The sequence below is a fragment of the Festucalex cinctus genome, chromosome 9, assembly GCF_051991245.1.
Source record: "Festucalex cinctus isolate MCC-2025b chromosome 9, RoL_Fcin_1.0, whole genome shotgun sequence".
In the NCBI taxonomy this organism is placed as follows: Eukaryota; Metazoa; Chordata; class Actinopteri; order Syngnathiformes; family Syngnathidae; genus Festucalex; species Festucalex cinctus.
Genome location: NC_135419.1, coordinates 23,639,728 through 23,653,681, shown reverse-complemented (window position 1 = coordinate 23,653,681; position 13,954 = coordinate 23,639,728). Strand labels below are relative to the sequence as shown.

The following is a 13,954-nucleotide window of genomic DNA, read 5'->3' as shown; positions in this document are numbered from 1 at the left end:
AAACGACACAGGTATGTCCCACAGCCAACACACCAGCTAAGCTAAAAGCACACTGCAAGTATCTCATTTCTTAGTTTGTGGCTCCCTGTCAATGTCTACAACTAGCATGAGCAGCAGATAGGAGAACTGAGACGTGCCCGCGATTACGACAGCCCAAAAAACAAAATATAAACAGTAGTGATTCTGTGGTCATCATTAGAGGTGTGCAAAATTTCCGATTCTTAGATTATTCACGATTCGGCCGTGCAACAATCGAGAACGATTCACAAATGTCCAAATTCCGATTATATAAATATGCCAAGGGAAGCGAAACGAGCGAAAAGTACGCGGAACTGAAACGCAGTAGCGCGCGCGGTCTTCGGGACGCTTTTTGGGACGGACCGAGAGTACACATCCACAACTCACGCCTCGACATTCAAAACAACAACAAGCATGGCTGAGCTGACCAACCCACCTCTTCGTGAGATCAGACCTGCTCCGAAAAGGCAAACAACTTCAGGCGGAAGTATCAGCTAGCTGGCTGCAGTGCGTCGGTTAGTGTTCTACAGGGCGCCGCGCAGTGATACAAACGAACGAACAGAAAAGTAGTGGCTGGCGGTAATGGCGTCTGACTTTATTCAGAAAAGAGTATTGTGGTGGAAATGTATCACGCTTTTGAAAACAAATAGTTTTTAGAAGAAAAACGCTTTATTTCCGAGACCCCAGCCAGCTTGCTGGACTATTTTCCTCTCGTCCAACGCCGAAGTCAGCGCTGATCGCACACACGGGAGGTGAGGATCAAATTGAGATTCATGTTAAAAAAGCCGAACGATCCCATTAATGTTTACACGTTCATGTTTACACAAGTTAAAAAGCAGAAAATCACTTGAGTTTTTTTTTTTTTTTTGTACCTCTGAGAAACTTTAATGTTTACATGTTCATCTTTACACAACTTAAAAAGCAGGAAAGCACTTTTTTTTTAAGGCATTTGTATTGAAGTAGTAGTTCACATTGTCTTTCATTTATACCTCAGTGCAATTTTGAGTGGATAAAAATAATATATTTTTGCTCAATGCTATGTTTTATTCTGTTGAAGACTGAATATACTTAAAAGCTGTTGTTACAGAATGAGGACTTGAGTATTTTATTTACTGTTTTGAACTGTTAACTTGATACTGAAATAGTAGTTTATTTAGGCCTGAGAGGACTTTTGTACTATTTTTGTAACTAATGTACGAAACATTAAAAGCGCCAAAATACATTGTTTTTTTTCTGCTGCCTGGGGGGAAATCAATAATCGTTTTATAATCGAATCGTCGCCTCTGAATCGTAATCGCAATCGAATCGTGAGGTGCCCCAAGATTCCCACCTCTAGTCATCATCGTGTCTCAGATTAAAAAAACAAAAAAAGATGTCATACATTAACCAAAAATGAAAGTGATGACAAAAGAAAAAACAATTGTTAAATACAAAAATTGTTGATTAAAAAGGGAAATGAACTTTTGGAAATATTTTTGCATATATTAAGTGGTTAAAATGTGTTTGATAGATTTATTGTTCCATAAGGTGGCTTCATATTTCTTTTGGCTGGACGGTAGGTTTATTTCATGTCTTAAATTTATGTTTCTGAAATACTTCACAATGTGCAAATATTCTGTTTAATTGTGTTGGTGTCTGTCTAAAGTTTAAATATTTATATTTAACATTAAATTATCAACCTTTTGTTTTCCTGATCCTTATTTTGAAGAGAAAAAACAAACAAACCAAAAAACAATTATAACTGTCAATAACTACTAATAAATATTTAAACTGATACATGTGTACGCACTGGAATAGCGGAACAAACAAACAATAGAGGAATTTAGGGGATTTTCATTTTCAACCTGGATAGATTTTTATTTTTTGTTTTATAAAAAGTATTTACGTTACAAGAAGTCAAGAGAGACTGCCTATTTTGTTTTTCATAAAAAAAACCTTTATTTTCATGTTAAAAATGCACTTTCAATAAAGTATTTGGAACTCCGTTTCTACTGCATTATTTTTATGTTGAGATGGTGTTATCGGCAGCTGCTGAAAGTAACTAAAAAAGTAACTTTTAATCTAACTTAGTTACTTTTAAAATCAAGTAATCAGTAACGCAATTTAGTTACTTTTAAAACCAAGTAATCAGTAAAGTAACTAAGTTACTTTTTCAAGGTAACTGTGGCAACACTGTTCAGGACATACGTGTGTGTCATTTTAATGGCTGAGAAATATAGTTAAACCAGTCATGTCGCGACTGCCCAATACTGTTACTTTTGGTTGTTGGCATAACATTACATACAGAGCACAGCGCAATATGTTTTATGGTGTCGTGTTTTAAAAGATGAAAACAGTAAATACTCACACAACAGATTGCTAGCCTTGTATCTAGGTAGCCTTGACTGCTAGACTCGATGTATCTAAAGACTGCTGGCTGATTTTGTATGGTATTGAGGAGTGTGCTACTGATACTGTTGTATCTATCGCCTTCACAAACCAGTCATCAAGTTAATGTTCCCAACCCTAACAAAAATAATACAAGTACCTGCACCTCGCATATACAGTACAGGGTGTTCCAAAATGGTTGACCCCATTTTAAATGCCCATATCTCGGAAACTACTTGATGGATTTTAATGAAACTAAATACACTTTATGTTGAAGGTCACAAGTTTTATTGGTTAAATTTACAAAGAAAAGTACAAATATTTGTTGGTTCTATGACTAGGGGTGTGAATTGCCTAGTACCTGACGATTCGATCCGTATCACGATTCATAGGTCACGATTCGATTCGATACCGATACCGATTAATCCCACTATGAATTTACAAGTCGATTGTTGCGATTTTTTTTGCTCAAATTTAGAAAATACCATTCAATAAACTTAAACATGTACACTGTAAGATTGTATGAAAATTTTATTATTTATTGATCTGAAACTTCAGTCTTAGAACTGTGAGCCACTGTATTTAACAAACAGGTTGTAACATTTTTCATGTTTGAACACCATTGAAATAAAATATTAAAGGCGCTGTCTGCCAGTTTCACTCTGGAAAAGGCACTTTTTAAAGACAGGATGCACACACTTTAACTCCTTCTCAGTCTACTCCTCTCGGCTTAAGTTAATGTATGGTTGTGATTTTTTGAATTTACCCCCAACCTCCAGCCTATATTTTACCATTTTGTGTTTGTTTTGTCAACAACGGGACGTTTCTGGGTGGTGTCTGTGGACAGACGGTTGTTTCCCCATCCACCCAATCGCAGAGAGGGGGTTGGGAGTGGGCGTGGCTGGAGCGGCGGGGGGCGTGTAGGCAGACGGGTTGTTTGTTTACGAGTAGAGTGATTAGAGTGATCAGAGGCAGGGGGGCAGTGGGCAGAGGCAGGGGGTGTGAACGTTGAGCTCGTGTGGGTTGAGCCATGGGAGGCGCCCATTTTGAATTGTTTGTTTACAAACAGAAACGGTTCGTTTACGAACAGAAACTGTCAAACCTACTGACAGGCCCTTTAAGGCTTAATGTTCCATTAATATAACATTCTTCCATGCTTAAGGTGTGAAAGTTAGACGTTTTGTGGAATATTTTTCCATCAAAAATGGATGTTAAAAAATCGATTCGGCTGCCTATGGAATCGATTCGAGAATTGCGCGCTGTAGAATCGCGATATATTGCCGAATCGATTTTTTTTAACACCCCTCTATGACAGATTTTCATAAATGTTCAACACCAAGTGGCAGGTTATATTTTGAAATTACAGTGCTTTTTAGGACGTTCAGAACTTTCTTTCCTGTGTTTTGTGTAAGCTAAGTTTGATGTTACACACAAAAACTTGAAATGTTTCTACACAAGCTGTGAAAATTTGAGGTCATTCCAACGAAAATTGTCAAAATTATTGGCCTACGAAATGGGGTCAAACATTTTGGAACACCCTGTACAGTATTAAGTTAATAATGCAACTCTTATTTGGAACCAAAAACTTGAATAAAGGCTGTGATATAATCAATAGAATACTGAATAGTAAATATATTTGATTATACACACGCACACATGCAGGTGCTCTTTGTTACCCAAAGCTGCAAGTCCAAAGAAATACTACATACACCAAATGGAACCAATCAGAATCACTACAACATAAGAGTCAGACATGCTGAATTGTACCATGGCAACAACCGTCGCCAGCTAACGATAGGGATGTAACGGTAATGGCAATATTGTGATATTAAAACTGCCACAATATATCGTCGTCATGTCACGATATTAAAAGCAGCACATTTGTTGATTTCGAAAAGTCAGGTTGATTTCCATTCGTGGAGTCCTAGCACCATCTGGTGGCTAGTTTTTTAGTGCAGTTTAATTTTCACATGGCATGTTTTGGCCCTTCCATGTTTAAAATCCATGATAATGGCCAGATGAAGGGGAACATAATATACTTGTGAACAGAGTCAATGTGGAGGAACTAAATTTACTGTATTTATTCATTTCTTATTTAATTTAAATTATTATTAATTGTTTTATTTCTTTTATTAATATTGTTTTTAAATTAATTTATTGTACTAGTATGTATTAGTGTATTAGTATTATTTACATATTTTTTATATACATTTATATTTTTCATTGCTGTAATGCACAAAAACAATGTGTGTGTGTGTGTGTGTTTTTGTTGTTGTATGAGCTCATTTTTTTACAATATTGTGACTTTCTTTTGTATCGCCAACCTCCCCACAATATCGTGACAATTATCGTATTGTGACCTTCATATCGTGATAATATCGTATTGTGATGTTTGGATATCGTTACAACCCTAGTGAACACGTCACCAGAGCGATTGTTTTTGAGTTGACAGAGCTTTTTCAGAGGCATGGACTCTTTTTATTTGGAGTTAGATTGAAATTTGCTTTTACAAAACGAGTGCCGTTGTCGTCAATTAAGTTTAATCATGTAAAAATTGAGAATTTCAGGAAAACTGAGTATCTACTGCTCCATCGTTAGCTAGGGATGTAACGATATCCAAACATCACAATAACGATATTATCACGATATGAAGGTCATCCATCCATCCATTTTCTTGACCGCTTATTCCTCACAAGGGTCGCGGGGGGTGCTGGCGCCTATCTCAGCTGGCTCTGGGCAGTAGGCGGGGGACACCCTGGACTGGTTGCCAGCCAATCGCAGGGCACACAGAGACGAACAACCATCCACACTCACACGCACACCTAGGGACAATTCGGAGCGCCCAATTAACCTGTCTTTGTAATGTGGGAGGATACCGGAGTACCCGGAGAAGACCCACGCGGGCACGGGGAGAACATGCAAACTCCACCCAGGAAGGCCGGAGCCTGGACTCGAACCGGAGTCCTCAGAACTGGGAGGCGGACGTGCTAACCACTCTCCACCGTGCCGCCCGATATGAAGGTCACGATACGATAATTATCACGATAGTGTGGGGAGGTTGGCGATACAAAAGAAAGTCACAATATTGTAAAAAAAAATGAGCTCATACAACAACAACAAAAACACACACACAATATTGTTTTTGTACATTACAGCAATGAAAAATATAAAAATATAAATGGATATAAAAATATGTAAATAATACTAATACATTAATACAATCAGTATCGTTACATCCCAAGCTAACGATGGAGGAGTAGATACTCAGTTTTCCTGAAATTCTCCATTTTTACATGATTAAACTTAATTGACGACAACAGCACTCATTTTGTAAAAGCAAATTTCAATCTAATTCCAAATAAAGAGAGTCCATGCCTCTGAAGAAGCTCTGTCAACAAAAACAATCTCTCTGGTGACGTGTTCACTAGGGATGTAACGATATCCAAACATCACAATACGATATTATCACGATATGAAGGTCACGGTACGATAATTATCACCATATTGAGGGAGGGTTGGCAATATTTTAAAAAAAAGATCACAATATTGTTAAAAAAAAAAAAAAAAAAAAGAGCTTGTACTAAAAAAATGAATAAAATAAATAAATAAAAAAAGCACAATATTGTGCTTTTGTACATAACAGCAATGGATATAAACCACCTACAATCTCTAATAACAATATTGAGGCACTTATTTGCTAATGCAAGCACACATTGATCGCTTCACAAGCAAATTAGGTTCCCCTTCATCTGTCAATTAGCATAGAAGGCCAAAACATTCCTAATGAAATTAAATTGCACTAATAAACTAGCCGCTAGAGGGTACTAGAACTGTACAAATGGAAATCAACAACCTGACTTTTTTAACAGATGTGTTCTTTTTAAATATTGTGAACATGACGACGACGATATTGTGGCAGTTTTAATATCACGATATTGCCCTTATCGTGACATCTCTAGTGTTCACAGTACCTGTGTGAAAGTAAGCAGGTGGACTCTGACACGCGTACTGTGCAGGATAGTGATTCTTCTTCCTGTGTTTGTGGAGTCTGTAGTCCTTTTCACTGTGAGAGCGTCGCCCCCTGTGAGGCTCTGCACAGGCTGCCGGTGACAGAAGCCGCTCTGACAGCTCAGAGCTGGGCCATGCCCGCCTCAACGTGCCACTGTGAGTCTTCTTCATCCTCACCACATCAGGCGACAGTAACAAACAGGTGGTAATTTTATCTACAAGGCTGAGTCAAAACAAGCAAGCCGAATGTTGGAGCCAGGTAAAAAAAAAAAAAAAAAAAAAAGACTCAAGGCGACCCGTCTGCAGCTTATATCACGTGAATTCCATTCTGCAGAACCAGTCCTTAAAGTCAATTCATGAAAATCAAACCACCACCATTTTGTGGGAAAAAAAGAATGACATTCATGGTCATGTCGCTGGTGTCATGACTAAAATAATCCTCAGATTTGATTCGGAAATGGCACGTAGCGGCGAGTACATCCACAGTCTCGTGCTTCTCGGGTCACAAATAATGTATGATAGTCATTGGACAGCAAATACATGACACAACCACATAAAAAAAAAAAAAAAAAAAAAAAAAAGACTCAGCAGCGCAGAAAAACTAAGTGTTTTCGATGTGGGCGATCAATTCCTATGAAGTAGGGGACAACGTTGTTGGTATGGGGTCAAAAGAGGTCTCTGGGAAGGAGAGTCGTATCACCAAAAAAAAGCTTGTGCAGCCAAGCGAAGGAAAAAGGGAAGGTGGGAGGACACGCGAATACAAAAGAAAGCAAGTGGAGGGAGGAGAGCGAACAAAAAAAATGTCCATGGGAAAAACACATTGGCTCCTCTCTTCAACATCCATCCATCCACAATGCGCCTGCAGTCCGTTGACAAACACTGCTTTTACCTACTGGGTAGAAAACGCTGTCATGTGATGATGATGATGGACATCTTGTAAATAACAACAACAACAAAAAAAGTATTAAATAAATCACCAATATGTGGTAAATCCTGGATAGAAGGAAAACTGTCTTCACTTCTCTTTGTCTTCTTCGTCCCTTCACCTCGCTCTCCAGCTCTCTCTCGCCTTCTCTCTCTGCCTGTGCTCAGTGTTGTGGGAGAGGAGGGCGGAGAGGAGGAGCAGGCAGGGGGCACGGAGAGGGGGGCAGGATTCTTGTTAGCCCACCCCATTATACACCCCCCCAACCTTACAAAAACTGGAGGCTGCTGTCCATTCATAGAAAACACACATCCAAAAGCTGAATTGATGCAGCCGTGCACAACAGTGTGTGTGTGTCTAAAGCTTTGCATCATTACCAACATTGTACTGACAAACACTCATGGCTATCAGCTGCGCAACATTGCTAAATTTTAGGTATTGTTTGGCGACATATAGACAGTGGTTACAAAGAAACCACTTATGTCAACGAAAATCAGTTAATCAAGTCACACAAGAGTGTCAACGGGCTTCACATGCCCACAGTTGATAAAGATCAACGACATCCCCAGATCAAGCCACAAAAGGGCAAGGAAAAACAAAAAAACAAAAAACAAAAAAAACATCAGGGGAAACATGAGCAACAACACAGCATCACGCAACACAGTATTCCAGCTGTGTTGATTGAGCTTGGCAGCAACATATTTTAACTGCAGTTGCATCGTTGCGCCACAATGGAGGCGCTATATCAACGGCAGTGGCCGGAAAGATCTGAAGCAACTACCGAAGGAGAAACAGATCACGAAGCAACTCCATTGCACACGCTGTTTTCCTGGTTTCAAGCGAGGCAGAAGCGCGCTCCAGCTGTGGCCAAAGTCAGAAAAATACAGTATATGTGATCAGGTGTATGTCGTGGAAATTAGTTTTGAGTAAATAGCAAAAATACATCGTTTGGACAAAAATGCCAATTTTGAGATTTCTCAATAAAAATAAAAAAATAACTCCCTTAAGGTCTCTATTTTCATTTCCCAGCAGTACATAAGTTACAATTTTGCTCTAAATTTATAGAAATAAGTAATTTTGTAGACAATTTATGTTGTAACTTTTAAAATTTTAAAACACGTCTTAAAACCCATCTGTATTCTTTGGCTTTTGGCGCACCATGAGACTTAGTATTGTTTTTGGTGTTTTGTGGTGTGTGCTTTATTTTGTGTTATGAATCTGATGTTTATTCTATTTATTTATCTATGCATTTATTATTTATTTATTTATTATTCATTCACCTATTTCTTATTAATTTACTGATGCAAACTTTATTTACTTGTATACAAAAAAAAACACTTGTATACTCACTTAAAATGTTTGCTTTGTCTTGTTTTTCTTATCTTATTCTTTACTGCATGACCGATTTCTGCTTCATGTACAGCACTTTGTATACAGCAATTAGGGGTGCACTGATCGATCGGCCAGCCGATTTAACGGCCCCAATTTCCTTAATTTTGGAAGATCTGTGATTGGCCGATTCCTTAAAAATAAACCGATATTTTCTACCAATATCATGTCCTTTCTCAGAGGTCTGAAAAAGTCAGCCACTGTCCTCTTCTGCTGAGATGACTAATAGGATTTTCATTTTTATTAGAGAGAACTACTTCATGTGCAGATAAAACAACCCACTTGTATTATTTCACCGATATTGTTCATTGTTTTCCAATAAAACAAGATTGGAAGACTGAAGGTATATGCTGCTCGTAATGAAAAAATTGATATCGGCAAAAATCTGGATTGGCAGGTCAGACTTTTTAAAAGATCGGGGATCTGTGATCGGCCGGAAAGTTGTGATTGGTGCACCCCTAACAATGTTTGTCTCAAAGTGCTTTATAAATAAAGTTGAGTTGAGTTGAGTTAACTAACTAGGGCGTGTTTTTGGGCCGAGCAACTAGTAGAAAGCACCAAGTCTAGGGCACCTGTTCCAAAACAAACCGGGGATCGGCTTTAACGTCATTCACAAATGATTTATGTAAACGGACACAACAACCATTAAAAGTCACAAACACCATATGTCCCTAAGCACAAAATCGAACAGAAGCCAGATGCACATACAGCCGTGTTCAGGGATGCAACGATACATCGCAAATCAATTTAATATCGATTCAAACTGCTTAAAATATGTATCAATGTAAAAAAAATTAAAGTATCGATTCGCAACGCCATGTTAACCATTATGCCTTGCGCAGTTTTTCGTTTCTAGTAGGAATGCTCGATATCAAATCGATAAAATATCTGCCGATTTAGGAAAAGATTACTTCATTTTTGATCAGCCAGATAAAAAGGTCCGATAGGGTTATTAAAGTCTGTATAGACTGTTTGCAACGTGAGCAGCCCACAATAGACCATGTCACGCTGATAATGTCATCTATCGCACCTCTCACTCTTGTAGACCGGCCGGCCTAGCTTGGCATAACCGAAGCTTAGCCCACACTACTCTAGTAGCAAACTAGCACGTAGCAACATGTCCTCCTCACCAGTGTAGTCGTTTTTCTCCATGGCAGAAGAACAAAACACATTTTCACCAAGGATTCTGAGAGGGCTTCTGCTCACCTGAAAATCCGTCATCACAGCGAAGCCGTTTTGAAACAAACGTGAAGCAGCAGCAGCTAATGGCGCTAAGCTAACAGCGCTAAAGCTAACAACCCAGCAAGGCAGCAGCAACATCAACAAGGCTAAAGCCATTAACGCCAAAGTTATGGCATTCATAGCACCAAACAACCAACCTTTTTCTGTAGCCGACCCAAGTTTTTGCATGTTAATAGCACATTTGGAGCCACGTTACATCCTCCCAAAGCTGTCACCTCTTCCCCGATGCGTCCTTCCCTGCCCTGCATGATGTTGCCACTCATATTATTGACATATTGATTGACAAGAAAAGACTACCATTTCACCGCAGTTGGGGGGTAGTGGGTTTTCGAGGATGCGTATCATAAGTTATTTTATCTTTAACTTTCCAGAGAAATCGCTACTATGCCCAGTGCAGTCAAAGCATTAATACTGTAGCGTTTGTGAAATGATCAAGCCAAGCAATGAACTAACTCTTTAATACCAGTTACTGTCGGCCGTAAACAAGCCACAACACAACACGCTAATGTGCGTAGCTTATTTAACAGATGTCCTGCTTTTCATACGACATGACGATATTGTGACATTTTAATATTGCAATATCATGATATTGCCATACATAAAATACTAAGCTAAAATTGTTGTCCTTCCAAACAGTTTCTATAACTTGTTTTAAAGTAGCACTAAGGAACTTTCAAACCTTAATAAAATGTTTTTATATCTCTTCTGATGAAACGGACTTAAAACTAGTTGAATGGTTCCTTTGCCATGGCCTAAGGGGGTCTGTATCATTTTTAATGGCACTCAACAACTTTGAGGAGGATAGTAGGAACACTGCCACATTAAAAAAAATTACAAATGTGCTGACTGCTTTATGGAACTTGCCTCGTTCCCCATTCGCTACAAAGACGTTAGTCAATTTGAATGTTGATGCACAATTACTGCTTTTCTGGCAGTAGCTGAAAAACAACAACTGAAAGGTTTTGCCTGAGGAGACAACAAAGAAAAAGGTAAGCAACCCCGATAAAAAGGACAGTGAAGTATCAATATTGGCCAGGCTTTCTCTTGCTAGCGTGAGATAAAATAATAATAATTAAAAAAATAACACAAAGTGTTTGTCCTCATGGGAAATGTGGTCTTCCTTCAAGCATAACATTACAGCTTTTGTCCATATGGTGCCGCCATAATCAACATAAACTGAAAGTTCCTTAGTGTTGCTTTAAGGTCACAGGTGAGCTGCAACTGACTGGGTGAGAGGTCAGGTACACTGTGGACTGGAATGCCAGTTTTCAATTTAAATTAAATTTAGTACAGTTTAGGACTAAAAACACCATGGCTGCAGACATACATCTGGGACCCCAACAAAAATATAAACACCCACCAAAACCTTTGTTTGCTGCAGTGTCCCCTGCTGCACATGTACCAAGCTAATGTTAACCCACTAGACAGCTCAACTATGTACTAATATAGTAATTTATCCTCATACCATGTGCAACAAGATTATGTTAAGTCATTTTAAATGTCATAACTATCCCGGCGTGCATGCGTGTGCGTGTGTGGTGGAAACAGAGTGAGGTGTATGGTAACTAACTGCACAGCATTTTGTAATCTGATCTTACTGGCATCTCACATTCCAGTTACATTGATAATGGTAGTGTGTGGTGTGGTTTAAGTGCCTCTGAGCCTTCTAAACCTGAGAGGATGGCAGGGGAGCAGACAAGCTTTCTGAGGGTGGAAAAATTACAGACTGTGACATTTTATTGCTGTCTTGATGTCAGCATGGAAAACCAATCAAAGCATCTACTGAATGTGAAGTCAAGATATAGGGTGCTTACCTGCCATATCACTCATTTGCCTTATCCAGCGACATCTCTGAAAATTACACAGTAGCCTACTGGTACCATGAGATAATTTTTCAAGATGACACTTGGCCATTTTTTGTCTTGATATAGGATCATACAAGTTAATATTTGAGGTAGCCGTGTGCTTCAGACCCCCACTGATAAACGGCGTCAGCAAACTTCATAACTGGCCATCATCAATACAGACTGGTTTCCTTGCAGCGGGAGCACAATATCAGTTGATGGCAGTAATGTACTGTTTAAACTGGTCTATCAACTGCCAATAAACTCCAAAGAAGAAAAACAAGGACAAACAATTCTTAAAGGGGAAGACAGCCCAAAAAAATTACAATAATATGTATATGAACTCAATGTAAACATCACGGGAGACACTGTAAAACTAGACACACCAACCAGAGGGTGGGTAGTAACAAGTTACATTTACTCCATTATATGTACTTGAGTAACTTTTTAAATAAAAATGTACTTCTAAGAGTAGTTTTACCACTTTTTACTTTTACTTGAGTAGATGTGTGAAGAAGGATCGCTACTCTTATTCCGCTATATTTGGCTACACTAAAGTCGTTACTTTTTTTTCTCTCCTTTTTTCGTTCATTATCTTTACCAGAGACGCCAACAGCGGTTCTGCCTCATGACTGCATTTCACCAATCAGACGTACCAACAATAATCACATGACGACTCCTTCCCTCAACATTCTACCAATCAGATGTAAAAATGCAGTCACGTGACCACAAGAAGCTGTCGGCATTTGGAACATGGCAGCGGGAAAGGACGAAGCCGAATACCCATGGCCTCAAATAATTAGCATGTTTACATTACACGCCGTGCGGAATAACAGCTTTATAATGCAGTGTCTTATGTGTCTGCCGAAACAAACGGACATTTCGGCATATAAAAATTCTACATCGAACCTGAGTTAACATGTCGCGGTAAGTTTGACCTAAATTCCCTTTTTGCTGTATTTAAGCAGGTATTTGTCTAAAGTATTGAAAATGACCTTTTCACATAGACTCTTTTGCAAACACTTTGTTTACTGTTACCATAAATGAAAGAGATGACGACACATGTTATATGGAGGCATGAATTGGCGGTAGCGGCGGCACGGTGGTGAGTGGTCACTGGTTAGTATGTACGCCTCCCAGTTCTGAGGACTCCGGTTCGAGTCCAAGGTCCGGCCTTCCTGGGTGGAGTTTGCATGTTCTCCCCGTGCCTGCGCGGGTCTTCTCCGGGTACTCCGGTCTCCTCCCACATTTCAAAGACATGCATGGCAGGTCAATTGGACGCTCCGAATTGTCCCTAGGTGTGCATGTGAGTGTGGATGGTTGTTCGTCTGTGTGCCCTGCGATTGGCTGGCTACCAGTCCAGGGTGTCCCCCGCCTACTGCTCAGAGCCAGCTGAGATACGCGCCAGCACCCCCCGCGACCCTTGTGAGGAATAAGCGGTCAAGAAAATGGAAAAATGGAAAATGGAATTGGCGGTAGCCACTAAGTGTCAAATTATTCACGGTAAAGATAGTTTTGGTAACAGATAAACACTTGACTCCATGTAATGCCAGAACCTGGTAAGAAAACATATCGTCTTATTCAATGTAGCAATGATAGCATATGTAAACAAAAAAGATTTAGGCTAAAAAGTACACGTTTCTAATTGTTATGCTGGATAGGTATTAACAGAAATGTTGTGACCACAATATTTTCAGGTGTACACTCAGATTTAATACATTAATCATCAGAAATCCTACTCTAATATAGTTAATTTAACTTTCCAATTAAACTGAATTTGTGATTTCAATGGCTTACTCGCCTGTAAACTCATAGCCTGATATTTTTTGTGTCAACAGAGGGTTCACCCCAACAAAATGAATGTTTTTGTCTGTCTGATTATACATTGTTTTTAAAATATAATCAATGTTCAAGCAGTATTCTTTTCAGCGAATACTTTTTTACTTCTACTTGAGTAAATATTTTAATGACTACTTTTTACTTTTACTTGAGTAATATTATTTTGAAGTAACGCTACTCTTACTTGAGTACAATTTTTGGCTACTCTACCCACCTCTGACACCAACTCACGAAATCACGCCATCCGGTGACATTAGTGAACACTATCTATACATGGATGGAGTTGGAAACATGTAGCTGTCATACTGTTCATGATTGGACAAAC

The 13,954-nt window shown here is 39.0% G+C and overlaps 1 protein-coding gene across 1 annotated transcript in view; it reads right to left on the bottom strand.

Moving 5' to 3' along the window:
* Window positions 1-13,954, bottom strand: part of LOC144025670 (storkhead-box protein 2-like) — a 70,131-nt gene that overhangs the window by 54,970 nt on the left and 1,207 nt on the right. The window lies entirely within an intron of this gene.